This window comes from Pinus tabuliformis, chromosome 7 (assembly GCF_031772625.1).
Source record: "Pinus tabuliformis cultivar Carrire ecotype Pingquan chromosome 7, CPIR1, whole genome shotgun sequence".
Lineage (NCBI taxonomy): Eukaryota > Viridiplantae > Streptophyta > Pinopsida > Pinales > Pinaceae > Pinus > Pinus tabuliformis.
In genome coordinates, this window is record NC_142293.1 from 1393703551 (window position 1) to 1393730702 (window position 27152).

The following is a 27152-nucleotide window of genomic DNA, read 5'->3' on the forward strand; positions in this document are numbered from 1 at the left end:
TGAATTTTACCAGCCACTGCAAACAGTGTTTTATAGCTGAAAACACATCATTATCATGCAAGTAAACTATATATGCATTAGTATAATTTCTCTTTTTAGTTGCTGCTTTTTCTTCAGATATGGTAGTATGATTTGTTGGTTACGTACCCTTTTTCAGTTTCGCAATGACGAGTTACTAATACCTCTCTGTCATCAAATGCTCATGCATTGTAGAAAACAGGAGCCTATAATTTCTTGAATTTATTCCTGCTTAGACTAACCAAAGTGTTCTGGACAAGGGACTGATATAAAAAAGTCACAAAAGCCAAAAATGACACAGGGAATGTTAGGCCATTAAAAGTTCCCATGCATGTTTTTGACCTGCTTCTTGGACAACAAACTCCATGGGATGACTTTAAAATCTGTTGATCCTATTACTTCACTATTAAAGCATCACGGCCTGGCCCAACACCAATATAATCAATTGGTATTCCAAGTAAACTCTCGATCCTTTCCACATAGAGGCAAGCAACAGATGGTAAGTCTTGATAGCTTCTCACTTTAGATATATCAGCCTGCCATCCAGGCAGATCTTTGTAAATAACCTGCATGTGACCAAGTTATATTAGAATTGGGTACCAATGAAGAGAAAAATGCTTTTATCAAAATTTGAGTTTGAAATGAGAAACTTTCTCAAGGAAACAAGATTTCAAATAACCTTGACATGACATAATGTTAGAAACAAGCTGCAAGGAAAAAGGAATATGACATATGCAGAATATTATCTACAAAGATACAAATAAAACTATATACCGAGAGAGACTCAAACTGGTAGCAGGTCCAACACAAATGACCAAATAAAATAAAATTAACAGTTAGATCCATGAAATTTATTAGTCAAAAGAATGCAAAAATGTGTTGTCAAGAACAAATTGAGGGTCAAAGGTTCAAGAGGCGAAAATTATGGGGCCAAAGCCTCAGTGCAAACAAGCTTTCTGTAAGTTTTAGCAAAATAATTCATATCTGATTTTTTAAAGGTAGAGATTGCAGCATAGCACTCGATATAATGATCATCGTAAATGAAGCTGTCTGATTAAACCTCACAAGGATGTGAAGCTTAAGCAGACAGCATCAGATAGGCTGACATTAATGTAACTGTTGCCTCCATGGTACAAACAAATATGCTTCATTTAGTTGTTTCCTACATGGTACTATTCTACTGATTATGGATTTGAACCATATATGTATTTGTATAATCTAAAGATCAAAACACAGGCTTGTGGATGCTGGCCTGACATCTAGTCACAATATTTTTTCACTTATTATGCCTGACGTTCCCCTTTTTCAATTGTTATGCATCAAAAAATGTTTTTCAAGATACTTGCAATAATCATACATAATAATTACAGAAGCATACTATTTTAAGTTTCCCGTTAAGTAATTGAGATCCATGGCTCTGAATTGAAAGGAAAGTACCTCTACTTTTTGCAGAAGGTCAAGGTCCGCAGGAAAAGATTTCAACACATTTCCATCAGGCCCTTTATAGGCTACCCCAAGCCTAATTCGAGATAACCCAGAAAGTACGTCAAGCTTTGTCAGATTAAGTGCTGAGAAACCATTGATTTGACAAGAATATTTAAGTGCAACCAGATCTAGCCAACCACAACGACGAGGCCGGCCAGTTGTGGTGCCATATTCATGTCCAGCTGATCGAAGATCTTCACCCGCTTCATCCAAGAGTTCTGTCGGGTAAGGACCTGAACCAACTCTTGTTGTGTACGCTTTAGCCTGCAGATCAAAACCGTGGTTAGTCATCAGTAAATTTTTAAAACTTTCTTGATGAATCCAATTTTCATTAGAACTTTAACCTGCATGAATTTGCATATGCATGTTAATAAAAAATCATCTCACATACCACACCAATCATATCACCAATATGTCTTGGAGCAATACCATGTCCAGTACAGATTCCACCGGTAGATGGATTAGAAAAAGTGACAAATAGATAAGTTCCAAAATCGACATCTAACATGGTCCCCTGGCCACCTTCAACCAAAATCTTCTTCCCGCTTGAGAATGCATCATTCATCAAATGAATAGTGTCAGCAATATAAGGTTCTATTCGCTTAGAATATCTCTTGTAATGCTCCACTTCAGTCTGTAACATGCTTTTACTATACTCAAAGCCTTTAAAACGGGATGCGGCATCATGCAAAAGAATATCCAACTTCTCAGGAAATGTATCCATGTGCCTCAAATCACTTACCCGAATACCATTCCAGAATCCCTCTTTTTATCATTCCATTTAACGACCCTGCAAGTTCTACTTCTCTCATTCCATCAATAGTTTGATGGAAATCAAATAGTAAATGAGCACGGTCAGAAATCAACAGTCTTCCTTTGCAAGAAACTCCATTAGACTCAAGCCTGTCTATCTCTTCAAATAGTCCTGGAAGATGCACAATGGCTCCATTCCCAATAACGCATAGGGCTTTCTCATTCACTATTCCAGAAGGGACAAGGTGAAGAGCAAATTTCTTTCCCTCGCTATTGTATATGGTGTGACCTACATTTGCCCTTCCCTGTGATAAAGATGTAGTATAATCGGTAAATATACTTACCAGTTAAGATGGATTTAACAACAATGAAAAAAAATGGAGGATGGGTGAGTACCTGACAATGGGCCACAATATCATAGCGTTGTGCTAAAACGTCAATGAGCTTGCCCTTTCCTTTGTCACCCCACTGAGTTCCCAGCACTGCACACACTTGACTCAGGGATTTAAAAGGATCTTCCGCTTTCTCTGCCTCAATAATGGCGTCGGCCTCCTCGACGCTGGCATTGCATTTTATCCTTCTACTCTGTAGTACAATTTGACCTTTAACCTAATGCAAGTTCACAGAATGCGCAAACCTTGACCGCAACCCCTGCTGCCTCTTCTCCTTATCCTACGAAAATCCGGGCAAATTCAGAACACAGAGATCACTAATCAGCGCAGATGCCATTTATTCCCACAGACCGCCAATTGAGCAACCTTCAAAACCCCAAATCCCTGGCAGAAGCTATGATCCAGTTTAGGCAGATAGCTTTTTTTTTTATCTTGGAGGGTAATCTAGAATGGCACTGGGGTAAAGGGGGTTGAAACTGAAGGATTTGAATAGAAGGAAATAGCTAAACATTCAGGAAAGCCATGGATAAAATTTTCCCCAAAGATTCGATGGAGTCCATTTCAGAGGTCTATTAGGCAACATAGGAAGCAAGAGCGGAGAAGACGAAAAGGGTACAGGCAAATCTTTCAGGCTCTGATCTAGCAGCATTCAGGTGAGGGTTCGTGAACAGTTGCAACCACTCAACTACCTTCCCTTGATCGAACGATTAACAATCTTCTAATCGTCTAACACATAATCTAACGGCACACAGGAATGACAAGTGGATTTTAGGGAAGTTCATTTCAGAGGGAAACGCCTTATGGCGTAATAACCATAACCACACTAATGTTAACATATTTGTAGGATTTTTATGGCTCCACCATAAATAACTTTAATTTTTGTTTTCATGTATATTTTTAATATATGGTTTTTAAACCATAGTTTTGTTTATATATATATATATTTGTTTTATGTGGGTTTATAATACAAGTCTCTTTTCTTTCTTTCTTTCTTTTTATCTTTTCTGCAGGAATAAGGAGTCAATATTTGGGTGCCAAGTGTCAATCACGGATGCGTTGCCATGTACCCCGTGGGTCCCACTTGCTGACAGGGATTCCATGTGGCACCCCACTCTTTACCTACCCTCTCAAACTTTAAAGAGCCTTAAGTTGGTCACACGGACTCAGATTTAAGTGTCGTTCACACCGTCGGAATTAGGGTGACGAACACTTCGATCAGGACCTAGTTCGAGAGAAATCTGAAGACTTTGATTTTTGAGCTATTGTAAGCCCTCTTTGACCTCTGAGTGTATCTAGAGCCACCTGGATCACCACCCTCTTAGTAAGAATAGATCATGCATGCTAAAACTAATAATAGAAAATATCTAATAATAGAAAAACTCTATCCAAAAATAAAATGGAATTAATTGAAGGTGTGTTGTGTGCCCTTAACCTGCATGCACCTTCTTCCAAATAATAGTCTATTTCACTATCTCTTGTGTCATGCATGTTCCCTCTAGCAAGTAATAGTTGGTACCATTGTCTCCTTCACCTTCATTCAACCTGTTCATCACTAATGTAAGGAAAGGGTCAAGGTGCCATATCTCTTGTCTTCTCTACTGCCCCATCATTGGGAGGATCACTATATTAGCAACAGGTAAAAAATATTAACACACACATTAGACATAAATCATAGAGGTATTAATAATGTGATGCATGTTTTTTCTGGATCAAGGTTGCTTGGTAGTGAGAGTAGAAGTGGGGAGTGAGAGTAGAAGCAGGAAGTGGGAGTGGAAGGAGGAGCAAGGAGTGCCATTTTTAAAAGCTCCTAGGTTGGGAGCGATTTTTGGATTGAATTTTATATAAGATATATTTTTATATTTCTTGATGCATTTATAACAAAAAATCTTCTAGAATGATGAATTTGTGATAAAACACATAAAAGTATGGGTTAAACCATATAACATCTTTCATCTAGTAGTTATAATCTTCATCAACCATAGGTCCAAAAATTACAAGTTCTCATTTATATAGCATGTAAGGGTGCACATAACCAAAATAACATCCAGTGCAATCCATGTCTTAACCGAAAAGACATCAACAGATAGGCTCTCGATGACCTTTAGAATCCATAAAATCATGCTACAACAAATTCCTACATATCATAAAAATCATTGCCTATCTTGGGATCTTTGTCATTAATTTCACCCTCTAAGCATTAACATTACTCTCATCAAGAAGTTGTGTAAGGAAAGTTCATCAAGAAGGAAGGATGAATTGGTCTTGGAGGGTCTTGGTCAAGAGTCATAGGTCTTGGAATTCGTTAGTTGAAGTTCCATAAGAAGAGAAGGATTCTTGTGGGTTTTCCTATCAGTTAGAGAGGTTTTGGCCTTGGTTGATTGCCTATATCTTGTGTCTTATTGTCTCATTGTTCTTTATGATTTGGTAGTTGTTTTATGATAAATAACACTAATAATAATAAAGGAAAGAATAAGTTAATCAAGTAAAGTAAAAATATATCAGAAGAAGTTATCAAAGGAAGAGAAATCAACTACACTTGTTGCCCCCTATTTCTCAATAGTTGGGCCTGCAGGCCAAAATAAGGTCACGATAAATGAAAATGGGGCCAACAACTAACCTCACAGCAGGACCCGACCCTGAATAACACCAACTGACCATGTCTTGTTACGCCAAGATGGATCATGAGCTCGAGACTAGAGGGATCGCACTCTAGGAATATTCTTTTTTGGTTGACACTCACACCCTTAGTGATGATTGGAATGCAAGGCTGGTAGAGGAATCATGGTCAAGAAAAGAGAGGAGCCATGAGTCGAATGTTGAAGTGGTTGGTTGGAGTTACACAAATTAAATCGGAGTTTGAGGTTAGAGGAGCATGAGTTTGTTGTTGTAATTCATGGTGGAAGAATCAAGATCGTGGGCCCATAACCCATAGGATTTCAAAGTTGAAGCCATATGGGGATGAAATTGGTAAACCCCAGGTTCAATTTTCATCACCTATACTAGGTTGTAGAGCACCTCTTGATGCAATTAAAAGAATTACACATCAACCTCATCTTAGAAATTAATGGATATTTTTTAATTTTCAATTACTATCTCTTTATCTATATATCAAGTTGACATAATTTTTTTTATTTAAGACGATCATTCAAATTCTCTCTCCCTCTCTCTCCCCCCCATCTCTCTCTCTTTATATATATATATATATATATGAATATTTAAATATTTTATTTTTTGTTGAGAATGATATATATATATATATATGCACAAACACACACAAAATATTTTCATTTTAAACTCACAATTCAACTCTATGTTAGGAACTGATGAACTAGATATCAAATATCCATCTTAAGTTTGGGTCTATCAAGCACCAAGTGGGATCAAATCTCTTGATGTGCAAACCTATTTATATTGAAAAACTTTTGATCCCTTTTGAAGCTTAATATATTTGGGACTAACATAGATTCAACATAGATTCATGCGGATTATTTATATTGTGAGTTGGTATATATATATACATATATATATATATATATATATACATATATATATATATATATATATATATATATATACATACATATAGATATATATATATATATATATATATATATATATATATATATATATATATATATATATATCTATATATATATATATATATATATATATATATATATATATATATATATATGGAGAGAGAGAGAGAGAGAGAGAATCCATGTTGAACATGGAAGGATAAGAGCATTTATAGAGAATGAACGCCACTTTATTCATCCAAAACAATTATAATATTCATAGGAGCTACAAAGTTTAGGTAAAGTTGTTTGGCCGAGGGAGATCATATTGAATTTGTTGAGGCTTCTAGAGTTAGAGTGGTGTGATTTCCATCATATTAGGTGACTTTCATATTCTCCAACCACCATCTTGAGCTATTCACTACATCACTTGGTCTTTGAATTTGATGCATTTGGCCTATGACGATTTTCCCATCATTATGGTGAACTTAGTGGTTAATTGGTCCACATGAAACTTGAGCACGATGAGATCTTCTTGCACATTGGCCTCCAAAACCCCATAATATAGCTTTGAATTTTTTCATTTCCTTTGTTTGGCTTCCATATCAAGGATTAAATTTCAACTCTATTTCTTAGAATCCTTGTCGAGATTGAAAATTTGAGGTTTTTATCCTCCTTTGTCATTCTTGATGTCATGAATGGAGTGCCTAATTGCTAGATATCAAAAGGACTCTACATGTAATATGATCAGTTGTTGTACCACCTTAACTACCCACATCAACTCAACCAAGTTTGATGAATTTAGCATGGGATTTGGGACCTAAGTAGGTAGGTAGCTTAAAAGTTTTCATAATTATAAACTTATTGCTCCTCTATGTGTTCCACTTTCCATCCCCTACCTCCCACACCAAAACTTCCTCCATGACTACATTAAATGTCCTTGTTCATTCCCATATGTTTTGCAGGCATAAGATAAGTCTTCTATATTTCAACCATCTTGTTTATGTGAATCCTAGTTCTTGATCCACACATCAGCCTCATGACTCACCTTATTATTTATGTCCCTACTTTCTCCAAGTTATGACCTGCACTTGTCCTCATGATTGGATTATGGAATCTAGAGAGTTTGCATGGTTCAATTGACCTTTAATGATCCCAATGAATGATATATAGCTTGTTTGGATAATGAATCTTCCAGTAAGTTCATCTCCCTTAGGACATGAATGACTTGAGTTTCACGAATAGAGGATAATCTTATAATGATTTTCTTTAGAAGGGAGATTAATTTGAAATTTGGAGTATTAATGATATTGAAATGTCTAATTATGTTGTTGGATTCTCCCATGATAATTGTCTTTAGAAATAATGATTTCTTGGCCAGGTTAATGCCTTGTAGGAGATAATGCATGTCTCCTTGGTTCTTATAACTAACTCCAAAACTATTTTTTCACAACAAATTTGATCATTTTCGACACAAGATAGATATAAGATTAATATGTTTCTATGCTAGTTATATATACATTGACCATGTTGATGAGCCCCAATTTTTGGTACAATTTGGGCTCATTTGGCCTACTTACCTTGCTCAACCATTCATCTTTTAACACTTATGCATTCATTTCTTAGTATATTCGTGTTATTTGTAGGAAGAAGGGCAGGCATTATATCTATGTGGCTAATACATCATGATTTCAGGTTTTTGGCATTAAAGAGAGCAAAAGACCACGCAAATGGAGACAAGGAGACAGCAAAGGTGGCATTGCGGGTTCATAGGGAGGTTGTCCACAGTCTTGATGACCTTCCTCGTGATTTTCACCTTAACTCCGAGCTCCAACAACTCTCCCCACCGAGCTTAAAGGCAGCCAACGGATTCTACAGGATCAGCAGTTTAACTTTCAGTTGGACAGCCAAGCTCCACGAATGGAGGAAGCCAACTTGATCTTCATTGTGTATAAATATGAAGACCGTAGCCTTTGATAGGAGCTTTTTGAACTTTTGAATTACTATTTTAATTTCTGAGCACGAGTTACAGCTCGATGTTTGTTTTTGTAAGCCAGTTTTGGCATGACATTAGACTCTAGATTATGAATAAAGGCAAGCAGATTTGGATCTAATTCTAAGTTTTTAAGGGAGCTATAGCTCTCAGGTTAGGGCCCAACCTGAGAGCAATAGACCTCCTCTTCTTTGTAGTGTTATTTGCCTTTCTTTGCAGCACTTTATTTCCTCTGTTTTGACATGCATTTAGAATTTACAGTTTGCTGATTTGATTTCTTTAATGAGATTGAGAAGGATTAGCTTATGGTTAAATCTCTTTCAGTTGCTTAGATTAGAATAGGAGGATTGTAATTCATTGGAGCTCCAAGAAAAGGTTGATAGTGCCTTCACTGTCATCTCTGTTTAGAGATTGGGGTGCAGTCTGTACCAACCACCAAAAAAACGCAGTCTTTTTACTTTCATGCAAGCTGCATCACAGTCATTTTAATTATAGATCCATCCATGCACTCTGATCTTGAGCCATACTTCTTCATTCCAACTCCATGCACAACTTCTCTTCACGATTTACATTACTGTTCATTTGTTTAATAGCACAGGTAGCACAGGTTAATGAATTCTCGTTTTTGGTGCAAGACAGAAGCAATTTGTTTTATTTACACTGCTCATCATCATCCCATTTCCTTCTTCTTATTCTTAACCACGCCTAAAGCCACCTACTCGACCTCTGTTCATCTCGTTTACCTTCCAACTCTTTCATTGTCCACGTAGCTCCATTTTCTTGACCTTTCGTTGCTTCCATTCTACTATCCACCAACCAACTTCATGCACTCTTTCTCCATCTGATTTCTCTGCCCCTGAGCCATCACAAGCTCCATCTCCATCTTACCCATCCACCCATACCACTCTATCACTTCACCATCACCCAAAACTCCCACGGTAGAACATCCTGTAGAAGTTAGCAGACTTCCTGTAGAATTCCTGAGTTTCCTGTGGGATCCCCTGCAGACATCCTGTAGAAGCCTGCAAACTAGGTTGCCGAGCCTCTGAACGTTGTGGACTCCTGTGGAATGATGTTAGGGATCCCCTGGGACCTCTCCTAGCCCTCCTGACCTTTCCCAAGCTTTCTTTCCCTTCGTACCACCTCTGCACAGCCAAACCCTAATAAGAAACAAAATCATAATCACTCCAACCACTTAAGCAAAAATACAAAAACAATGTTCTTTTCAATGGAAGTAGTTTAAGTTCATGCATTTCATATCACTAGCAGTCATGGCATCATTTCTAGAAGTTTGCACTCTCACTATTGCATCATAGAGGTTAAACTAGTCAGATTAGGGTTTACTAGGGTTTCCATGTTTTGGTTGGCTTTCAGTTCATTTTTGCAAAGTATATTAATTTCCTTTGAGATAGCCTTCGTCCATCATTTAGAAAGCTTCTTCTGAGAACATATAGAAGTTGGCTTGAGCCCTAGTGGACTTGTGCCAGCTGACCAAGTGACAGCTACGACAAGAGCTAGTACTTGTGCATACAACACCGTCGCTTCCAAGTTTGTACGAACTACCGGGTTGATAAAATTACAGATAGGAAGCCCCAGGAGTTGTAGCATTATTGCTACAATACTGGGGCCCACCATCTTTTTGGCGCCGTTTCCGGGGAAGCGTCAGAGTATTAGTAATTGTTGCTTTTCTTCTATTTTCTTACTCTTGCCTTCTGCTCAGTAGTTTATTTCATTTCCATTCTGCAAAAGTAGCATAGACATTTCCTGCTTTCATAGATTAGCATTTCCTGCTTTCATAGATTAGCATTTCCTGCTTTCATAGATTAGCATTTCCTGCTTTCATAGACTAGCATTTTAATTCTGTCATTTCATTTCTGCAAGCGTAGATTAGTGTTTCAATTCCTGCAATTTCATTTGAGCAAAGTAGACTAGTTCTTTCCTGCTTTCAATTCAATTCTGCATCTTCATTTCAGTAAGATAGTTAGTTGTAGATCAATCTGTTTCAGTTTTGCAGGTACCAAAGAAAAAAGCAAAAGCAATCAAAAAAAAAAAAAAAAAGTCTTTTCCATTTCATGCCTCGTAGGAACCGAGATAAAACAGGCAAATTCCTACCCAATACCCCCACCACATCACTGAGTCACCCTTCTCTCTTCTTAGGTGGCAGTGATCCAGAAGAACCTATAGGTGAACCTCCTGAGATATATGAAGATCCTATAGCAGAAGAAGAATTAGAGACCATCCCACCTGAAGCTATGGCTGACAATGGAAGAGAAGATGAGAGAATAGAAGGTGCCTTCCCCATCCGAGAGACCAATGGAGAGATGAAAATGAAGAACATTAGCCCCTCCGCTTTACCTCACTTCCATGGACTGACTACTGAAGATCCTGATATCTTCCTGTTTGAGTTTGCTGTCCTTTGTAGAACCTATGACTATACTGAAGATGAGCAGAAGCTGAAACTCTTCCCTTCAACTCTTAAGGATGCAGCATTACGTTGGTTCATGGGCTTACCTAGGAATAGTATCACTACTTGGGCTCAGATGCAGCAAGCTTTCAATACCAAGTACCGGGATTACTGTAGGTCCAAGGAAACCAAGGGAGAAATCTTTCGGATGACCATGGGAAATGATGAGTCCTTAGAGGATTATGAGGAAAGGTTCCAACTTAGCTATAAGCGGGCCAGGTGCACACTTGACCCTGAATCCCTCAAGTTGGTTCTGCTCCGAGGAGTCCCTGAAGACCTCTTAGATACCCTTCACATGTTAGCTGGGGGGGATATTTACCAACTGCCTTATGAGGACATCAAGACTGTGTTTAGAAACCACTCCAGGGCAGCTCGGAAACGAGGAAGAGGAAACCTCCCCTCAGCTGGTATTCCTTTCTCCAAACATGAGTTTGCAAATCAATTAGAAGATCTTAAGAGTGAGGTGAGACAGACCATCGCCATGCAGCTGGACACATTCAGGATCCAGCAGAAGAAGGAAGAAGCTGAGAGAGCCTTGGCTATCTTTTGCCCTAGATGTACAAGGAGACACCCTAAGAACGAATGTCCATTGCATTCGGTTGAAGTGTGTTTCGTTTGTGAGGAGGACCATCCCACAAACCAATGTCCAACCTTACCTGGATTCAAAGCCATGTACCAAGGGACAGAAGCTTCCACTGAACCTCTCTACTACCTCAACCAAAGGAGGCCACAAGGACCTAGACCTTACCAGCAAGGGATGTAAGGGGCACCTCAAGCTTATTACAGCCCCAACCAATCGACTCCTATGCCTTCCTGGGGTCCCCCTGCTCATCCTTCCTGGTCCATGCTTCCTCCATGGTCTTATCCACCTCAGTACCCTACTCAACCTACTTCTCATTCATATCATTCACATGCCCAGCCACAGCCTAAGTGGAATGCACCTCAGTCGGGGTGGAGGCCCTAGTACAACACTCCTCTTGCCATTTTGCCTCCACCACCAGTTCAACCTCAGCCATTACCTCCTGCTCCTCCAAGGCAACTTCAAGTGCCTGCTCAACCGAACCCGAACCCCAACAATACACAGGCCCAGCAGGTATACACTGGGGAAACCTCATGCCCTACCTATGCTGTGGAGATCCAGGAGATCAATCTTCGATCTGGCAAGACTCTTCCAGATCGCCAACCTCCTCCCCCAGAGGATGAGGAAGATAAACAGGAAAGTGAACCAAAGGCTATTCCACCGTTTCCTGAGAGACTAACAGCCACCACACAACCCAACCCAGGGGAGGATGAGCTTCTGGGTGAGCTCAAGCAGTTGTGTGTGAAAATACCACTTCTCCAAGCCATCAAGGATGTGCCAATATACAAAAAACTGGTTAAGGAAAAGTGTTTCAAACACCCAGGCAGTCGGAAGAAAGATGCTTCAACCATCAATGTCATAGGACAACTGTCTGACCTTATGTTAGGACAAGTCATCTGCCCAAAGTACCTAGATCCTGGAAGTCCTGTAGTAGATGTCCACATCAATGGCACCATCATACCTCACACCTTGATTGATCTGGGGGCTGCTATTAATGTGATGACCAGGGATACCATGCTCAAACTCAATCTTCAGGGTTCCTTGAGGAAGACCTCGACAGTACTGCAACTAGCAGATCGCTCCACCGTGACTCTCGAAGGGATTGTGGAGGATGTCTTGGTCTCTATTGACTCTTGGGAATACCCTGCAGACTTCCTGGTTCTGCAACCAAAGGCAAAGCTTACTGGATATCCTCTCATTTTGGGAAGGCCTTGGTTAGCCACTGCAGATGCTTACATAAGTTGTCGTGCAGGAAATATGACCATCAAAAATGGTCCTATGTCCAAGCAGCTAGTCCTCTACCCTCCTGCCCAACCCTCCTTAGAGCATGACTTACCATTGTGGTTGGAGGAAGGAGAAGAGGATGAGGTGTACTCAGCACCTTTGTGCACCCTAGATACCACTAGAAGAGACCCGCTAACCGAGGATTATTTGATTGAGACCTTGATCCAGAATCCACCTTCCAGTGCACTATCCTTAGAAAAATTGGCGGAGGATGCCCAAGCCAGCACCTTAGTGGATCTTTGTACAACAAATCCTGTCACTCCCAGAGTCAAAAATGTGGAGTTCGGCCCTGAGAGAATGTTAAAGATCAGCTCCTCCCTATCTCCTTCTCAGGAAAAGGAGCTGTGTAGCCTGTTGGCCAGCCACCTAGATGCTTTTGCTTGGAGCTATAAGGAGATGAAAGGAGTTCATCCTTCGGTCTGTACCCATCACATATACATCAAAGAGGATTGTAAGCCGGTTAGGCAACCTCAGAGGAGAATGAATCCAGCCCTTAAGGACATTGTCAAGGAAGAATTGCAAAAACTGTTGGATGCCGGATTCATTTACCCCATCTCAGATAGTGAGTGGGTGTCCCCTCTGGTCTTGGTTCCCAAGAAAAATGGGAAGTGGAGAATCTGTGTGGACTACCGAGAACTGAACAAAGCTACCAAGAAAGACCATTTCCCTCTACCTTTCATAGATCAAGTGTTGGATGGACTGGCAGGAAAGAAGTTCTTCTCTTTCCTGGATGGGTTTAGCGGGTACAACCAGATTCAAATCAGCCCAGAAGGCCAAGATAAGACCACCTTCACTTGTCTTTGGGGTACCTTTGCCTACCGTGTCCTTCCCTTTGGGCTATGCAATGCTCCTGCTACCTTCCAGAGAGCTGTCTTGAGCATCTTCTCTGAGCTGGTCCATGATGCAGTGGAAATCTATATGGATGACTTCACTCCTTATGGGGCCAACTTCCAGGAAGCATTGTCCAATCTTGGAAAAGTCCTAACCAAATGCATTGAGATGAACTTGTCCCTTAGTCCTGAAAAATGTGAATTCCTAATGACTGAAGGGACCGTGCTAGGCCATACCATCTCTTGCCAAGCGTTACAGGTGGATCCTAACAAAATTACTCTCATCAAGAAGGTTCCACCTCCTCAAAAGGTAAGGGATGTTCGGAGTTTCTTGGGATTAGCAAGATATTACCGGATATTCATTAAAGACTTCAGCAAGCTAGCCTCGCCATTGTTTGGCCTGTTGGCAAAAGATGTGGAGTTTAACTGGACTGATGATTGTCAGAGGGCTTTGAATGAATTAAAGGACAAGTTGGTGTCAGCCCCAATCCTGAGAGGTCCAAACTGGGCCCTACCTTTCCACATCCACACTGATGCCTTGAACAAAGCCATAGGTGCAGCTTTAGGACAAGTTGAGCAAAAACTTCCATATGCCATTTACTTTGTTAGCAAAAACTTGTCCAAAGCTGAGCTGAATTACACTGTAACCGAGAAAGAATTCTTGGCTGTGGTCCATGCGCTAAACAAGTTCCGTCATTATATCACTGGCTATCAAACATTTGTACATACTGACCATGCTGCAATTAGATATTTAATGAATAAACCAGATGTGAATGCTCGTATTATTAGATGGTTACTTTTATTGCAGCAGTTTGATTTGACCATTGTTGACAAACTAGGTAGAGAAAATGTTGTTGCTGACTTTTTATCTAGATTGGATTTGTCTGCAGATGAGGATGGAACAGTGGATGACCAGATGCCCGATGAACATCTGTTTGCTATTTCAGTACTCTCTCCATGGTTTGCTGATATAGCAAACTACCTTGTTTCAGCACAGTTCCCTCCGCACCTATCTTCAAGAGAGAAGAGCAGAATCATCAGAAAAAGTGCCTTATTTACTTGGATCGGGGGCAATCTGTTCAAGCTTGGCCCTGATCAGATCTTAAGGCGTTGTGTAAGGGAGGAGGAAGTCTTTGATATCCTCCTCACCTGTCATGATGGGCCTTGTGGAGGACACTTTGCAGCAAAGAGGACTGCCTTCAAAATCCTGCAGGCAGGCTACTATTGGCCCACACTTCATCAAGATGTCAGAAGATATGTCACCCAGTGTGACCAATGCCAAAGAATGGGGAAACCGACCCAAAGGGATGAGATGCCTCTCCAACCTCAGGTGACTCTTGAGCCATTTGAGAAGTGGGGTATGGACTTTGTGGGCCCAATCAACCCTCCTTCGAGGCAAAGGTCTTACATCATTGTGTGCACTGAATACCTGACAAAGTGGGCAGAGACCAAAGCAATCAAAGCAGCAACAAAAGAAAATGTGGTCGAGTTCTTAAGAGAAAACATCTTCTATAAGTTTGGCTATCCAAGAGAGCTGGTCACCGATCAAGGGAGCCAGTTCACCTCCAACCTGGTTGAAGATCTACTAGTTCATCACAAGATCAAGCATAGGACTTCCACCCCCTATCACCCTCAAGCAAATGGGCAGGTGGAAGTCACCAATAGAGCATTAGAAGGGATCTTGACTAAGGTGGTGAGCAGCAACAGAAAGGACTGGGCAGATCGCCTGGTTGAAGCCATATGGGCTTACAACACCACTTGGAAGACCACCACCAGCTTCACACCTTATGAGCTGGTCTATGGGAAGAAAGCTTTGCTGTCCATTGTATTTGAATACAACACTTTGAGGATGGCAGCTCAGCTGGACCTAGATCTCAGCCATGCACAACAAGAAAGGTTATTGCAGCTGAATGGACTGGATGAGCACCGAATGCAGGCCCTCCTTCACTCAGAAGTGGTTCAACTTCAGAGAAAGGTGTGGCATGACCAACATCTCCATGACAAGCAATTTCAGCCGGGAGATTGGGCTTTGTTGTATGACTCCAGATACAAAGATTTCAAGGGGAAGCTGAGAACTAGATGGCTAGGGCCATATGCAGTGGAAAAGTGTCATGATAATGGATCTGTTCTTATTCGGACCATTGATGAGGAAGCCATCCCCATGCTTGTCAATGGGCATCGATTGAAGATCTATAGGAAGCCTCTCTCAAGAGAAGAGTTCATCAAAACTATGGAGAAGGTAGTGTAGGTCATAGAGAAGGGTTCTGCCTCTGCTTTGGGCATACCCTGAAGAATCTAAATATATATATATATATATATATATATATATATATATATATATAATATATATATATATATATATATATATATATATATAATAAAGATCCTTGGGTGAAAACCTTTTTGAGGCGCCCAAGGCAGGTGGTAGGGGTGAAAACCTCATTGAGGCGCCCCTATTGTCTTTCAAAAAAAAAGAGAAAAATTTGGAAAAGATCCTTGAGTGAAAACCTTTCTGAGGCGCTCAGGGCAGATGGCAAGGGTGAAAACCTCATTGAGGTGCCCCTGTTATCTTTCAAAAAAAAAAAAAAGAAGAAGAAAGAAGAAAAAAACAAGAAAGACAAAGACAACAAGTTTATCATGTGAAATTGCATGCAGATTGCAGGTGTTCTATGGAGGAGAGGGAGCCTCTCAACTCAAAGCCAAGGATCCTTATCATGCAGTCAGGACATCTCACCAGCACCTCCTCCAAGAATACTCATTTTCTCCAAGGTATGTGCAATTTTATTACAGCTTGAGTCTTCTACAGGAAGACGCAGATTTTCTACAGGAAGATGCAGATTTTCTACAGGAAGGTGCAGACTTTCTACAGGAAGCGCAGCCTTTCTACAGGAAGCTCTGTATTTCTACAGGAAACTTCCTGTAGAAGCTCAGAACGGCCCAGAATCCATTTTGTGAGGAGATCTAACGACTAAGGATCGGTTTGGACGCATGCAAGCTATTGTTATCTCCCTTGCACATTGTTGTCACCTCGTCCTGCCATCCTTGTCGACATGCAACGAAGTTACCTGCACCAGCAAAGCAGATCGATGAGTCCTCAAGAAAAAGCAAATTTCAAATGAAAAAAACGCTGGAGATCTCACACCATATTCATCCCAGTCATCCAGAAGCTCCGGGAGCGTGATCGTGAGGCCAGATCCTTCGTCGTGCAGCATGCACCCAAGGAGGAAGAACTGTTACAAGACATCCCGCGGGAGTCCTGTAACAGTTGAGCCCGCTAGAGTGTATACTCTTCACAGCGCTGGCCATATGCAATGAACGCGGACGCATGCAGCCAAAGCATCCAATCCATCGTCGGCAGCCTGTAAACATGAACCTCCGGGCCTGTGTAAGTTCGCCAGCAGCAGGTAAATCCACTCACCAGCGTCCAAAAACCGAAACATCGTGTGCAGCCGCGCAGGTAAGTGTCTCGACCCTTCCTTCCATCAGATTGCATGAATTTTACTTTGAATTGATTGCAAAGTGTAAAGGTGAATGGGTTGAGCGGCCGTATGGCCATTTGGCCGGCCACGTCGGCCAGTTAATGGTCTAGTTGGATGTTTGGGTGGCGGCCATGACAAAAAGAATGGGTAGCACGCACGTGAGAGCAATCCCGTCGAAAAAAAACGAGTTTAACAGAAGAGGCAGCGGCAGATCTGTGGGAATTGATGCGGCAGCAAGGGAACTCGCAAGCAAATGATGGGATGACGTCGCCCAACAGTCCGGCGGGGACAACTCACCCCCGCGCCACGGATTCCGCCGATTCAAAATCTAATCGGCTAGATTGCCCTCATGCATTTATCAACCACCGTTTTGAACTCGAGTGGCTATCCTGATCTTTCTGCAGTTCGATACGCCAAGACTTTGGCTATTAGAACGCTTGTGAAGCACACCCAGAGCGCAGACCAACTGCAGTCTTTCCCGAAGATCGCGCGCTGCTCCTACAAGAACGCAGTTTCTACAGGAACACAGTTTCTACAGGAAGGCGGGTGCCCCACGTAAAAAGGTGGCAGATTAAAAAGGTAACCCTGAACTCTTCATGCAATTGGTTTTTAAAGGTGGCAGAATCGTCGTCCACAGTCTGGTCATAGAGAATTGGTGAAATTGTTGTCTGTTGTGCCTATACTGTCATTCTACAGGATGTCAGGGTAATTAAACTGTGTTAAGTTCCTCAGGGATAAGTTTTGTGGATTATGTGCATGACAGAAGCGTAATTCTATGCTCTGTCTCAGTAGACCAAATTTCTTCCACAATCACCACCTCTGGTTAAGGAAACTGTTTTATCATGACGGGTGGGTTTATTAGACGAGAACCCACTGATTCAACCAAGTTAAGGGAAAACCAGGAGGTGGTGAAGCTCTTCAGACGGGTTCAATGGATATCTTTTTGTGACAAATTGCAGGGTTACGACGATGAAGTGGCAGAAGAATTTTTGCAGGCTCTGAGGCCGAAATCCAAGACACTGGCCACAGTGAACTTCAGGGGCCTAAGCCTCAAGCTCACCCCGCAATATATCAGTCGAATTACTGAACTTCCAATGGGTCTGCCGTGGGATAAGGAAGAAAGGAAGTTGAGCCAGCAGGCCAAGAAAGAATTCTTTCCACCTGAGGAGGAATTCTCGGAGGACAAAAATGGGGTGCGTAGAACAAGCTTGTTGCCACCATGGAATGAAGTTAGCCTACAGATCATGAAGTATATAACCTGTGAAGGCCGTTATAGCATCGTGTACGGGTATCACTTTCGGTTGCTCACTGAATTGAGGCACCGGATTGATCTTCCTATAGAAAACAAACTGAGCATTCCTTATTTCCTGCTACAGTCTTTAATTGAGTGTGCCACAAAGTTAAAAGAAGGCATACCAGATCAGGTAGCCCACCATGGGTTGATCAAAATTCTTGTGGAGGATGCACTTCATTCATATAAGGTTCCCCTCTCATGGGAATCATTCAGGAATTTGACAAAAGATGGAGACATACAGATGTTGACCGAGGAAAGTGGTCCCTCCAGCAGTGAGGAAAAAGAATCAGTGGCCGCGGGAAAGAGAGAAACAGGCTAGAAGACCCTGAACACAGTGCAGAAGAAAGAACAAAAGAAGAAGCATGCGAAAAAGGATGACAAAGAAAAAGGTGACACACCCATCTTGTCAGCAAGAGAGAAGAGGTTGCAGAGCAGAACAGACAAAGCTGAGATGGTCCACATCAGCCCAAGTACCTCATCAGCACCCGCAACCCAACCAAAAAGCAAAACCCATGCAGCAAAGCAAGCCAAGGTGGCGACACCTGTGTCTACAGGAAAGCAGAAACAGGCTTCTACAGGAAGCCCGAAAGCTGTTGGAAAAGGGTCTTCTATAGGAAGCCCTGACAAAGTGAAACCCAAGGAGAAGAAGGCTGATATTCGTGAAAGAGAGGCAGTAGCTGTGCTGGCTGCCCTCAGCACGCCACCTAAGCCAAAAGAGAAAAGAAAGAGGGAGACCCCTCTATACTTTAAAGCTCGAAGAAGTGTTAGGATAAAGACGGGCAGGCCACAGCCTTCGTCCAGCAGCCCGATTGTCATTGAAGATACCCCTGCTTCTCCCAAGGAAAAGTCCCCCTCAAGGATAACAGTCACCTATGAGAAGGGGAGCCCAAAGAAAAATACGTGGCAAGAAAGGTTAGACCTGTTGACTGAAAAAGCTCGGCTACAGGAGGCTGAAAATGTTCTACAGGACACTCTGGCCCGGCTACAGGAAACAGAGAAGAGGGAAGGAGAAGGACCCTCATCACCACCAAAGGAGGGTGAGATAGAGCCACCTAAAGAGGCAGAAAAAGAACATATACCAGAGCCCAGCCCTCAGCCTAGTCTGAGTTCATACTACACCTTTTTAGAGGCAGGCAAAATCATACCGCAGAAATTTACTGTACCCCTATTTTTTGCATTAGAGGAAGAAAGAGTCCGTACCCACACATGGATGCAGATCGCCAAGTCAAAGGGTGTGGCAGACATAGGTCCCTTACAAGAGCAACTCAAGGAGGTCAGGAGTGAATTCGCCATGGCTAAACATGTGGCTAATTGCCAACGTGTGCTTCTACAGGAAGAAAACCAGAAGCTGAGATTGCAGCTACAGGAGCTAAGGGCAGGGGCAGGTACATCCTCCAAAGACACCACAGAAGAACAACAAGGCAAAAAGGAGCTGACCACTAGTCTTGAGGAGCCAATGACACTTCTACAGGAAGCAGAATAGCAAGCACAAATTGAAGTGCAAGATCTAAAAGAACAGTTGCAGCAAAAGGAAGCACAATTGGCCTGCATGGCCAGTTGGGCCATGGAGGCAATACAGTGCAGACAACCTGCAAAATCCTATGGTTTGTATTTGAAAGACCAATGGCTGCAGTTCCAAATAAATACCCTGGCACAAAGAGGTATTTCTCAGATCCAGGACCCACAGCAATTTTCTGAGTTGTGCAGTACTAGTTCGTCAGAAGATAAAGCCAAATTAGCAGAGTTCTACCTCCACAATTTGGCCTTGCCTAATGAAGTTTCCTGGGATCCCAATACTGCCTTGGGAGATATGCAATTGATGGCGTTCGCTTCATGGTTGAACCATGAGGATCAAAGAGCAGTTGAAGCAAAATCGGTCATGAACAGAGAATTGAACGAGCCATTGTTCATTCGAGCAGAACCAGAGGATCCAGTGACACTCATCTCAGCACACCAACACTTGTCTACTGATCCCACAGCTTCCTTGAGATTTATGGACCAACAGGCCCAAGCCATAGCTCATTTTGAAGACATGGAAAGACTGTTAGGAGAAACTGCTGCCCAAGCATGCACACGCAGATGGAATACCTTGGCACACAGTTTGAAGATCCGAGAGTACCATACCCCAACTCGGATGAGGGAAGCTTTGGTAAGGGTAGACCTTTACAAGAAATCCATGCAAAGCCTCCAGGCCAGCTGGATTGGCCTTAAACTCAGCCCACCACTGCTGCTAGGATTGGCTGAAGGTAGCACAGAGAAGGATGACAGTGAACAATGGGAAGAGGTGAACAGGAAAGCTGGGTTTCATATCAGCAAGGAGGACACTACCACAGAGGCTTGGGATGTAAGGGAAGCAATAAAAGCAATGAAGGATGAAGATTTGGACTAAGTTGCTCAAGGATGAGCAAATATTTTAGCTGGGGGGTGATGATGAGCCCCAATTTTTGGTACAATTTGGGCTCATTTGGCCTACTTACCTTGCTCAACCATTCATCTTTTAACACTTATGCATTCATTTCTTAGTATATTCATGTTATTTGTAGGAAGAAGGGCAGGCATTATATCTATGTGGCTAATACATGATGATTTCAGGTTTTTGGCATTAAAGAGAGCAAAAGACCACGCAAATGGAGACAAGGAGATAGCAAAGGTGGCATTGCGGGTTCATAGGGAGGTTGTCCACAGTCTTGATGACCTTCCTCGTGATTTTCACCTTAACTCCGAGCTCCAACAGCTCTCCCCACCGAGCTTAAAGGCAGCCAACGGATTCTACAGGATCAGCAGTTTAACTTTCAGTTGGACAGCCAAGCTCCACGAATGGAGGAAGCCAGCTTGATCTCCATTGTGTATAAATATGAAGGCCGTAGCCTTTGATAGGAGCTTTTTGAACTTTTGAATTACTATTGTAATTTCTGAGCACGAGTTACAGCTCGGTGTTTGTTTTTGTAAGCCAGTTTTGGCATGACATTAGACTCTTGATTATGAATAAAGGCAAGCATATTTGGATCTAATTCTGAGTTTTTAAGGGAGCTATAGCTCTCAGGTTAGGGCCCAACCTGAGAGCAATAGACCTCCTCTTCTTTGTAGTGTTATTTGCCTTTCTTTTCAGCACTTTGTTTCCTCTGTTTTGACATGCATTTAGAATGTACAGTTTGCTGATTTGATTTCTTTAATGAGATTGAGAAGGATTAGCTTATGGTTAAATCTCTTTCAGTTGCTTAGATTAGAATAGGAGGATTGTAATTCATTGGAGCTCCAAGAAAAGGTTGATAGTGCCTTCACTGCCATCTCTGTTTAGAGATTGGGGTGCAGTCTGTACCAACCACCAAAAAAACGCAGTCTTTTTACTTTCATGCAAGCTGCAACACAGTCATTTTAATTATAGATCCATCCATGCACTCTGATCTTGAGCCATACTTCTTCATTCCAACTCCATGCACGACTTCTCTTCACGATTTACATTGCTGTTCATTTGTTTAATAGCACAGGTAGCACAGGTTAATGAATTCTCGTTTTTGGTGCAAGACATAAGCAATTTGTTTTATTTACACTGCTCAGCATCATCCCATTTCCTTCTTCTTCTTCTTAACCACGCCTAAAGCCACCTACTCGACCTCTGTTCAGCTCGTTTACCTTCCAACTCTTTCATTGTCCACGTAGCTCCATTTTCTTGACCTTTCGTTGCTTCCATTCTGCTATCCACCAACCAACTTCATGCACTCTTTCTCCATCTGATTTCTCTGCCCCTGAGCCATCACAAGCTCCATCTCCATCTCACCCATCCACCCATACCGCTCCATCACTTCACCATCACCCAAAACTCCCACGGTAGAACATCCTGTAGAAGTTAGCAGACTTCCTGTAGAATTCCTGAGTTTCCTGTAGGATCCCCTGCAGACATCCTGTAGAAGCCTGCAAACTCGGTTGCCGAGCATCTGAACATTGTGGACTCCTGTGGAATGATGTTAGGGATCCCCTGGGACCTCTCCTAGCCCTCCTGACCTTTCCCAAGCTTTCTTTCCCTTCGCACCACCTCTGCACAGCCAAACCCTAATAAGAAACAAAATCATAATCACTCCAACCACTTAAGCAAAAATACAAAAACAATGTTCTTTTCAATGGAAGTAGTTTAAGTTCATGCATTTCATATCACTAGCAGTCATGGCATCATTTCTAGAAGTTTGCACTCTCACTATTGCATCATAGAGGTTAAACTAGTCAGATTAGGGTTTACTAGGGTTTCCATGTTTTGGTTGGCTTTCAGTTCATTTTTGCAAAGTAGATTAATTTCCTTTGAGATAGCCTTCGTCCATCATTTAGAAAGCTTCTTCTGAGAACATATAGAAGTTGGCTTGAGCCCTAGCGAATTTGTGCCAGCTGACCAAGTGACAGCTGCGACAAGAGCTAGTACTTGTGCATACAACACCGTCGCTTCCAAGTTTGTACGAACTACCGGGTTGATGAAATTAGAGATAGGAAGCCCCAGGAGTTGTAGCATTATTGCTACAATACTGGGGCCCACCACATGTATAAATCCATGCAAAGCATGGAAGAAATTATACTTGTCCATTTTCAACACCAAACCAATATGTGTGTGTGTGTGTGTGTGTGCATATCATATATCAACTTCATGTTGAGCATGTTAAGGAATTACACATCTCCTTCAATTAAGAAACACATCAATAAGATATTTTGATGATGCAATTCTTCTTGAGATGGTAATTTTTCATTGTTTAAATTGCATTTTTCAATGCATAAATATATTCCACTGTTGGAGATCTCCTTGGGCACTCTAATTGTGTAGACTACACATTATAAACTTTCAATTCCAACAAATTTTTACTAAAATCCCTATTGACATTTGAATTGTGTGGAATCCAGAGTGTAAACTTTCAATACCAACAAATCTTTAATAGATTTAAGGCAAAATTTACCAACTTAGGAAAATGCTTTAAGCATAAGAATTTATATTTTTCAATTGATTTATATAATATATACATAATTGGCATTGAAATATTTTACTCAACATAACCATCCAAGTGTTCTAATTTCAATTATATATATATACCAACTTACAAAAACGTTTCAAGCATAAGTTTTTTTGTTTTTTCAATTGCTTTATGTAATATATACATAGTTGACATTGAAATATTTTAATGTTAACTATATATATAACAATTGAAATTAGAACACTTTGATGGTCATGTTGAGTAAAATATTTCAATGCCAACTATGTATATATTACATAGAACACTTTAATGCTCAAGTTGAGTAAAATATTTTAATGTCAACTATATATATATATATATATAACAATTGAAATTAGAACACTTTGATGGTCATGTTGAGTAAAATATTTCAATGTCATCTATGTATATATTATATAAAGGTATTTTAGTTGAGATTGAAATATTTTACTCAAAACAGACATTGAAATATTTTATTTATGATCTATATTTTACACATTAATATTTTTTTAAATAAACAATTTATTTTTATTAATTAAGAATTGAATGAATGATGAAATCCTCCTCTTATAAGGAAGAAATTAAAAATTTTCATTTTCAGAGAGAGAGAGGGAGGTTAAAATATTTTATTTAAGCTAAAGATTGAAATGTTTTTCTTATTTACACATTAATAAATTCTTAAATATATGTATCACTTATTATTATTCATTTTTCTTAATGTTACATATCAATTTTATCTTAAAAAGTGAATGAATGACACATCTCCCTCTTATCAGTAAAAAACTGATATTTATTATTTTCTTGTACTTTTTCTCCTTGTATACATCACACTGATATATATATATATGTATGTATGTATGTATGTATGTATGTATGTATGTATGTATGTATATGTATATGTATAGATATATATCTATATATATATATATATATGTATCTATATATATATATATATATATATAGATATATATCTATACATATATATATATATATATATATATATATCTATATATATATATATATATATATATATATATATATAATTTTTATTAAAAATTTTTATTGAAATATTTTTAAAAATTAAAAGAATTATATATCATTCTTATATTTGAAAGTGAAAATATATTATTTTTTACTTTATATAGAGCTATATAAAATTGTATAATGATGATGATGATGATTAACATCCACTAAGAAAAACAGTGTCTATCGAATGTTAAGAAAGTAAGCCAATAACTGAGTCTCTTTAATATTTACGTCGTAAGGCGTTCCCCTTTGCAATCAACACCCCTAGGCTTCCACTCTATACCCTTTTGCATCGTTTGATTGATTGTTAGATGATTGAAAGAATTTGGGCCTTAGATCTCACAACCGACAACTGAGAACTGCTTCAACTGTCAACTTCCTAAACGGTTACATAAGCATGATGAACGCATTTTTTAAGCACCTCTATCATGGATTTCAAGGCGACTTGTCATTGTCCATTACTTTTCTGTAGCTTCTTTAGACAAAATCATTGTATAAAGAGGATGCAACAGACTCTGAATTTGTAGGTTTAGGGATTAGAGATGCTCAATGCCTATTTGAAGATGATGGTTGGATGCTGTTTCGTAGGGTGGAGGGACAATGCCTCTCTGAAGATGATGGCTGGATGATGTTTTGTAGAGTGGAAGAACAGAGTCAGTCCTCGAGAATTCATGGGATTTTTGAGCAATAGATGAGTAACTATGCCTAAATATTATGTATTTTTCGAACTATGCAATGTCTGGGTATTTATGCTTGAGAACTAGAGAAAATGTTAAACTATTTAGTGTATGCAGATATCTGTTACATAGAGAAAATTGTATTTATGCATCCAGGAGAATTATGAAAATGTGCTTTAAACAAATTTATGATATTTGGTAGGAAGATAATATTTTCCTTTTCGGAGGTGATAGACCTGAGAACTTAAAAATTGTATTGAATACCAAACTCAGAAAATGTAACCTGACTGCTTTACTTATGGATAAGGAAAGGATAATTACTTTATCTATTTTAAAGAACAAGAAGTTTTTCTGATAGTTCTGGAGAACTTGGAATCAAGTAACTGCCCATAACTGAGCAGGGAAGGAAGCGGTTATCGTACCCGGATTGATTCAGTAATATATTATAAAATAATATGTTACAATGCAAAGAATGTAGAAGTATTTAATAACCACATGTAAGCATGCTAAATTGAATGGATTAAAAACAAGAATTCCATAGAACAACTGTGTAGAGTCATAATCCCCCTTAACTAATTCCAATTAAAAGTCCGCAATTTACAAGACAGTTGTATAAAATAATATGTTACAATGGAAAGAATGTAGAAGTATTTAATAACCACATGTAAGCATGCTAAATTGAACAGAATAAAAACAAGAAGTCTAGAGAACAACTGTGTAGATTCATAATTCTCATTACAGTAAACATTGAAATGAGTTAGGTGCAAAACCTCATATGTACATGGGAAGCAACCAAAAATAGGAAATTATCTTCGTTCCTATGTAAATTAAAAGTAACCCAGTAGACAAGATGACCAAGAACTGTTATCTTTAGTATATTTGATTAATTTAAACTATTACAATTCCCGGCCAGATCTAATTCCTCCTAGACTTCTATAATATGTCGCTACTTAGCTTGGAGGAATAAATCTTTAAACATGCACCTGGCATGGAAGGATATAGAGATCCTGCCTCTTGAAACCCTCTACATACATTTCGGCCATAGGAATTAAACAAATATTTTGTGGTGGTGGCCATGGCGACCTGTGTAATAGCCATAAGGAATTACATTAAAACCCAACAACTAGAGGCATATGTTCATATATAGTGAAATTCAAGGGTTATCTTTTCAGTATGTATGGGGGTTTGTAATCCAAGCTGGAGATGAACCCTCCTTCTGAGGTAGGCACGCTCAAGGTGGAAACCAACCGTGTGACGCAGTGGAGAAACTTGTGAGAAACCTTGTACATTGACAAACAACCATCTCATAAAGAAAATATTCTAGAGAGTATGGATTTTGAATTATCTGCCTCAAAAACCAAGTGAGGGTAATACCTGTCAAGTAAATAAGTAAAGAGGAAGGCCCAAGACCCTGTCAAATTCAACTGTAAAGGGATTAAGCAGCTAAGTCTTCCAACAAGGAATGGAAACTGAACCTCAAATAGGCCTGTGGTGCCGAACCAAATAGCCCAAGTGAGTATTTGCAGAACCTATACATTTGGTTGTAGTTATTTTTGCATTGGATATTGTATCCACAAAGGTGTAGAGAGATGCTCACCTACAATGGACGTAACTCCATAATACCACAGAGCGATCATAATTTGGAGAGCTCGCACAACCCATCACCCTCGAAGCCCGGGGTAAATGAGTTACCGAAACTGTGGAGGGGGTAGGGTTTCATTACCCTAATGACCCTCGGCAAACCTCAACCATATTCCAGAGAGTATGGATTTTGAATTAAATGCGTCAAAAACCAAGTGAGGGTAATACCTTTCAAGTAAATAAGTAAAGCGGAAGGCCCAAGACCCTGTCAAATCCGACTGTAAAAGGGAGTAAGCAGCTAAGTCTTCCAGCAAGGAATGGAAACTGAACCTCAAATAGGCCTACGGTGCCAGACTAAATAACCCAAGTGAGTATTGGCATAAACCTCTACATTTGGCTGTAGTAATTTCTCATTAGTTATTGCATCCACAAAGGTGTAGAGAGATTCTCACTTGCAACAGACGTAACTCCATAATACCCCAGAGCAAGCAGAAATTGTAGAGCGGGCAGAACCCATCACCCTCGAAGCCCGGGGTAAATGAGTTACGAAAACTGTGGAGGGGGTAGGGTTTCATTACCCCAACGAACCCTTGACAAACCTCAACCATCTGATACCCAACCTCATGATCCGACGGTGTAAGTTGGCCCGTAACTAGACTACTGACATCTGGTAGCTGTAAACCTTGATTCGAGAACGTTCCAGGCATGATAAATGCAGGACGACTGTCTGTAGTGGGTTAAGTACTGCAAGGTGTCAATTCTAGTGTATTTGCATATGTCGAGCTCTTTTTAATTTAAATACTAGCCAAAC

The 27152-nt window shown here is 40.3% G+C and overlaps 1 pseudogene across 1 annotated transcript; it reads right to left on the reverse strand.

Annotated features, from left to right (window-relative positions):
• Positions 1-229: 229 nt before the first annotated feature.
• Positions 230-27048, reverse strand: LOC149252870 (adenylosuccinate synthetase, chloroplastic-like; annotated as a pseudogene). Its single transcript, XR_016265462.1, has 5 exons — positions 26941-27048; positions 2653-2841; positions 1895-2561; positions 1456-1767; positions 230-584 (listed from the first exon to the last, which is right to left on the reverse strand). The product of XR_016265462.1 is annotated as an adenylosuccinate synthetase, chloroplastic-like (transcript).
• Between the last annotated feature and the right edge of the window lie 104 nt (positions 27049-27152).